Consider the following 6,942-nt stretch of genomic DNA (forward strand, 5'->3'; position numbering starts at 1 on the left):
TGTCAACTATTCAATGATTTATAGTAAATGGAATTATTTTCAAATTTTGTTTCGCTGTTTATGATTTAATTACACTTTTGACTTGAAAACCTCGATTAGCGAGTTGAATGCACGTTTAAAAACTCACTTAGTAACGGCTCTAAGGAAGTAGGGCGTTACAATGAATAAATCAACAACAAAGCGATGCCCCTGTAATATCAATTCAACTTCCTTACATATCTTCGAACATAGTAAAAAATTACCATTACCCATGTAGAATTTGAATTGTTTGGTGTCCTCCCAAGATAAGTTCAAACGGGTAGCCAAGGATTCTTGGATGAAGTTGTTGTTGCTGCCAGTGTCAATGAGGACTTCCAAAGATTCAACTCCATGCTTTGCCATGATACGAAAAATTCGTGGATTCAAAGAGTTTGACAGTGATTACAGGCTAACTTCATCTTCAACAACCTCTTCAAATTCTTGAGGCTCATTTTCAACACCTGTCTCAAATTCATCCTCCTCTTGACAACACAAAATCAGCAAATGATTTTTACATTTATGACCATAATTAAACTTCTTATGACATGTGAAATAGAGACCCTTGTCCCTTCGATCATTCAACTTAGAAGGAGATAAGCGTTTGATAGGTGAAGTATTACCTGAAATAGAGCCCAGATGCGAACCAGCCGAACTTAATGAGACTGACTCCTGTTTGGTTGAAGATAGCTGAATTGCTGAATTCCCTTTAGCAGTAGCAGACGATCGAACAACCCATCCTGTAACGAGTATTCTCTAGCTTTCGGCGAAGAGACAAATCATCATTATGCTCCTCAAAAAATTGGGCCTTAGCCATAGCATCAACCAAGTCTAGTGGTTTAGACATCAACAGCTCCCTGCGTATTTCCAATTTCAGTCCCCAAATAAAGAAGTTTAAGAACATAAATTATGCAACACGTGTAATTCGAGGCATAAGAGCTTCAAACTCGACATGGTATTGAGAGACCCTCTTAGTTTGAGTGAGCTTCGATATTCGACCCAAGGGATCATCATAGATAGATGCTCCAAATCGCTGTTACAGAGCTCTTAAAAATGATTCTCAGTCCTAAATAACACCTCATTTCTCCATCCATTGGAACCATGTAGATGGGACTCCATCCAAATGAAATGCAACCACAAACAAACGCATAGCATAATCCACCCTGTGAAGATAAAAAAAATTGTTAATCTTATAAATCAAATCCTCTACATTCGATCCATCAAAATAGGGAACCTTAACCTACAAGGTTTTGAGAATCGAGTTCAATTTGCGGCAGTCCATTTTGGAATCTGACCGCCTTCTTGGCGAACGTCTCGTATCTTGAGTGATGCTACCCTTCCCTTCCATGTCTAGCAAAGCTGGTATCGAACCTTGTCCGACACGCTCCTCCATCTTGGGCACATGCTGGTCAAGCAACGCAGAAAATTTCTCGAACTGCTACTCCAATTGAGCATCAGAATATTGTTTAAAACTCAGCTCCAAGGATTGAAGAAAGGCATCAATGTCTTCATTCTTCATGATGATCAAGAACAATGAAAACACCAATATTAGCTTTGAATTGTACTCTTCGAGACAGTACCAATCTCCCTATGATTTTTAGCTTCTCATTTAACATAAAATATATCCCAGCCATTACAAAGTCTATTTATACTTAACAAGTATGCAAGAAGAAATGAAAGTACACATCATAACAGAATTGGTTACACCAGAATTGGTTAATGCTTCTCCATGCTCACGAAGTCCCTCAGCCAGCTGGATCTCACGTGCACTCTAGCTCCACGCGCAGGTGTTTCCTCTTCGTTCCTCGTATGAGCAGCAACCTCTCCTTCCTTGTTGGAGCTCTCTTCAGCAGGTTGCTGAGTTGTATCTTCCTGGGCTGACTTCTTAATCCAGTCCACCACCTTTCTTGTATATCCACCAAGTCTATGTTAATTGGGCTGACCAATTGGGCCTGGCTAACAGTTACAAATGGGATATATGATTTTATGTGAAATCACATAAGGACCAGATAAGGATGAGAAACATGCATGTTGGTCAATCTGATTCTCTCTTTAAGTATGTCTTTTTGTGATTTGTACTTGCTTTCTATTTTGTGATTGATGTTTTTGTTAAATGAACGAGTTAATATGGATTTTCACCCATTTGAGTGTTGGATTTCATAATTTCGGGTTCTGTTCTATTCCATGAATTCAGTTTTTTCGGCAATGAAATATTAGAAGTTGCCTTTCCATCAAGGGTTTTAAGGAATGATTTTTCAACTCACTTTCAGTTGGTCTATGGGAAAAACAGAGTTCTTCAACTATAAGTATTATCCTCTTTTAGTTTTCAAATTATTTTTTGAAATTTTTTTCCCTTTAAATTTCAATTAATTTAAAAATTAAGTCTAAAATAATAATTCACATATTAAACTAATAATATAAATCTTAATTTAACAAATATTTTAATTTATCTCTAACTAAATTTTCTAATACTATGCCAAAATAATTTGTATATGTTCATGAAATACAATTAAATGAGACTCTGTTAATATGAATTATAGTGTTTCCTTATTTAAAAAATACAACAATATTAAAGCATTGTTTAATTAATTTATTATATATTGTGTTATTTTAAAAAAAAATACTTACCTAATATATATAACTATATATATTAGCGACAAAAGTCCCTGATCTTTTGACAATGTAGCATTTAAAATTCATGATTTTTTTAAGGCAAAAGTCTCCGATCTTCGGATATAGTAGCATTTAAGTTTCTAATTTTTTAAGGCAAAAGTCTCTTACGTAAACATATTGGTGCACATGTTCCCTAAGGACTCATTAATTATTTTAATTGATTTTTAAATTATAAAATTCAAATAAAATTATATTTTTAATTAATAAAAAATGTCAATTAATTTAAATAGTGGATTAAAAAATATATTACTTTTTTTAAAAGGAAAAAAAATTTATTTAAAATTACTAAAATAAAATTTTATTCATTAACTTTTCCCCTCCCTGTGGGAAGTTGGCCTATTAAGTCAATCATCCATACTGCTAAAGGTCATGGGCTTTGCATCTTGTTTAGTTCATTCGGAGGAGCTCTCGAGATTTTGGCGAACCTTTGGCACTTGTCGCACTTTCTCACCTACATCATAGAGTCCTCATTCATGGTCGGCCAGAAATAACCTTGCCACAACATCTTTTTGGAGAGGCTCTACCCCCAAGCGTGGTCACCACGAAATCTTTCATGAACTTCTTGCAACAAGGCTCGGGCCTCCTCCTTGGTGACATATCGTAGTAGCGGTATTGAATGTCCCCTTCGGTACAAGCGACCGTCTTGCATGACATAGCGAGGTGCTTGGTAAAGCATCTTGTTGTGATCAATTTAAGATTTGATTTTAAATACGCAAGTGCGCGTAATCACACAAGTAATATAATGATAAGTAAATCGTCTCCATAGGGATTGCAAATTAGAAAAAATAAGCAAAACAATTACTAAACAATTTTAAGAAATTAAAAATCAAGTGGGTTGTTTATAGGCTAAGCAAAATATTAAAAAAAATGGAAATACTGAAATTAAAAACTAAACTGAACAAGAAAATTGAGAGAAATTTATGGATTGCAAAATGGACTTGAATTATTGAGTTCCCCTATATTATTCATCCTGAACAACTTGCGGACAGATTGCTGCAGCAATATTCTAGCAAAATTCTCAGGTTAACAAGAATTCATTTAAACACCTATAAAACTTTCCCAAATTTTATGACATTAATTCTTCTACCTAATTAAACATATTCCTATGCAAAATCAGATTTAAGAATGCAAATCAAAGTTTAATTCTCAAAAGTTACCCAAGGAAAAATAACATATCCCTATGTTACTTACTAACATAATCTAACCTAGATTATGATTTGTGTCATCCAAGTTCTTCCCATTACATTTAAACTTTCCAGCATTAAACATAAATAAATAACTTGCCATTGATGGCCAAACAACAACAAGAAATTAATATAAGCACACTTGAATGAACAAAGGAGATTTTTCTAAAATAAAATGCAAGAAATTGATAGACTATAACATAGGGTTCATCAACAATTCAAGCCACCTAAAAATTAGTTCATGGTTGAGTTCATAGACATTAATTCACAATGAAAACAGCCCATAATATTCAGATTTAGAATCCAACTCAGAAATTAATAAAATAAAGTTTAGGAAAAGAAGAAAGAACAAATCCAAAATGATGCTTGAGCTTTCTTTGTTTGTCCTCCTTCTTCCTTGTTGATATTCTAAGTTTTTCTCCTCTCTTTTTCTAGTTTTCTTTTCCAAAAATGGCTGCTGCCTTCTTCATACGGCTGAAACCCTCTTTTCTGTATGTTATGTTTTTCCTTCTTTCTTCCAAAAGTACCATATTGCCCCTTCTTCTCCAAAAACATGAAGTCCTCCTTTCTTCTGATTTTTGTCCTTTTCTCCAATATGCTGATTAGTTCTTTCCGCCCTTGCCACCTCAGCCAAAATGTCAGCTCACCCATTGACTGCCACACGTTCCATGTGCCCCAAAATCTGCTTGATCAAAATGCTTCAATTTTTGCTGCAGCAAACCTGAATATTCAGCCATCAACAACATAATTTCATCAAAATAGATTCATATGTTAGCTTATTCCTTTGTACAAATATTTATCCATGAAATTATTATCTTTAACCCACTAGCTATTAAAAACTAGAAAAAATAATTAAACTTAATTAAGATAATAAAAACACCAAAGCTAGCTACAAAAGCTAAAAATAAACTAACATCACCCATGATTTTTCACAATTATAAGTTCAAAAGCACATGAAATAACTCTTTATTCAAGAGTTATCACATCTTCCTTGCCGAATTCTGGTCTGATGGGAGAACACCTTTGCTTTGATATTTGATGAAGGGGGTCATTCATGTCTCTTCCTCATCAATGAGAATTGTGGAGTTGTAGTCGATGTCGGGAGCATCGCCAATGACGTGGTCGCTGGTGACAGGGTCGCCAATGGCGAGGCCACTAGAGGCACGGTCGCCAATGGCGTGCCTACCAACGACGTCGTCTGCGACGGGGCTGATGCCTGGCGCTACTAGGAACTCGATCGCAACAACATTGAGGGTCTCCACATCTCTTGCACTTGCCAACTTCGCTAAGGCATCGACATTGGAATTTTACTCTCTTGGGATATGTTTGATTGTGTACGATCGAACTGGGTAAGCATGTCTTTGGATTTGTTGAGGTAGGCAGCCATGCAAAGTCTGAGGGCCTTGTACTCACCAAGGATTTGGTTGACTACCAACTATCAGTCATTTCAGATCGTTAGGCACTTAGCTTTCAATTCCTTTGCCATGCGCAATCCCACTAGAAATGCCTCATACTCGACTTTATTGTTTGTCTTGGAAACATCGAACCTTAACGCGTAGTGGATATGGTGGCCTTCTAGGGTTACTATAATCAGGCCTGCGCTGACATTGTGCTTGTTGGAGGCACCACCCACATATACTTGCCAAAAGTCTTCTTGTGGTAGTTGGTCACTATCCATGGCCTCTGGTCGCCGATTGCACTCTCTTATGAAATTGGCAAGGGCCTGTCCCTTTATTGTCATCCTTGGCTAGTAGGAGATCTCAAATTGTCCTAGCTCAATGGCCCATTTCAATAGGCGACCTGAGGCATTAGGCCGCTGCAGCACTTGTCGGAGAGGTTGGTCCATTAACACCTTGATCGAGTAAGCTTGGAAGTACGATTGTAGCTTCTGGGATGCTAGCACTAAATAATAAGCAAGCTTTTCCATCTGAGTGTATTGAGTCTCGACGTCTATTAGTCATTTGCTGACATAATATACGGGATGTTGTACGCTACCCTCCTCTCGAATTAGCGCTACACTCAAGGCATGGTCTGAAATGGCTAGGTATAGATACAAGTCCTCGCCATGGACAGGCGGCTGTGCCAGGTGTTGCTCGATCGCCTGAAAGGCCTGCTCACATTCTTCCGTCCATTCAAACTTCAATCTTCCCCTGAGGAGGTTGAAGAGCGGAATGCACTTATCGGTTGACTTGGAAATGAAATGGCTTAGAGTAGTGACTGTCCAAGTCAGGCTTCGTACATCCTTCGTTCATTTAGGAGATTCCATAACAATGAGTGCCTTGATCTTGTCGGGTTTTGCTTCGATTCCTCTTGAATTGACGATATACCCCAGCAACTTCTCAAAGGCGGCGTCGAATGAACACTTCTGTGGGTTCAACTTTAAGTTGTATTGGCGCAGAATGGAAAAAGCCTCTTCTAGGTCAGCTACGTGCCCCCAGCCTTTTTGGACTTTACTAGCATATCGTCGATTTAAACCTCTATATTTCTTCTGATTTGATCCTCGAACAACTTATTGAATAATCGTTGGTTGGTGGCTTCAGCATTCTTCAAGTCGAAGGGTATGACCCTGTAGCAATACATGCCCATGTTTGTCATGAGTGATGTATGCTCTTGATCCAGGAGATGAGTCACTATTTGATTGTATCCTAAGTAGGCATCCATGAATGTCAGCAGATCGTGTCCGGAGGTGGCGTCGATGAGCTAGTTAATTAGGGGAAGAGGAAAGCAATCTTTGGGGCATGCTTTGTTGAGGTTGCTATAGTCAATGCATAGTCTCCAGGTGTCGTTCGGTTAGTGCACTAGCACCAGGTTAGCGACCCATAGGGGATAGAAGGCCTCTTGTATGAAGCCATTCTCTTCCAACATCTTTACTCCGACTTTCAACACTTCATATCTCTCATAATCTAAGGACCATTGCTTCTGGCGAATAGGGGACACCTTCGGGTCTATGTTAAGGACATGGCTGATGATCGACAGGCTGATTTCTACCATGTCGTTGTGGGACCAAGCAAAGACGTCTTGGTTCCTTTGCAAGAAATTGATCAAGTAGGCCTTCACATCACTCCTCAGG

The 6,942-nt window shown here is 37.9% G+C and overlaps 1 long non-coding RNA gene across 1 annotated transcript; it reads right to left on the reverse strand.

Annotated features, from left to right (window-relative positions):
* Positions 1 to 1,960, reverse strand: LOC133800686 (uncharacterized). Its single transcript, XR_009876565.1, has 3 exons — positions 1,260 to 1,960; positions 639 to 1,178; positions 1 to 500 (listed from the first exon to the last, which is right to left on the reverse strand). It is a non-coding gene; the product is annotated as an uncharacterized LOC133800686 (long non-coding RNA).
* Positions 1,961 to 6,942: the final 4,982 nt, after the last annotated feature.

Source organism: Humulus lupulus, chromosome 9 (genome assembly GCF_963169125.1).
Source record: "Humulus lupulus chromosome 9, drHumLupu1.1, whole genome shotgun sequence".
In the NCBI taxonomy this organism is placed as follows: Eukaryota; Viridiplantae; Streptophyta; class Magnoliopsida; order Rosales; family Cannabaceae; genus Humulus; species Humulus lupulus.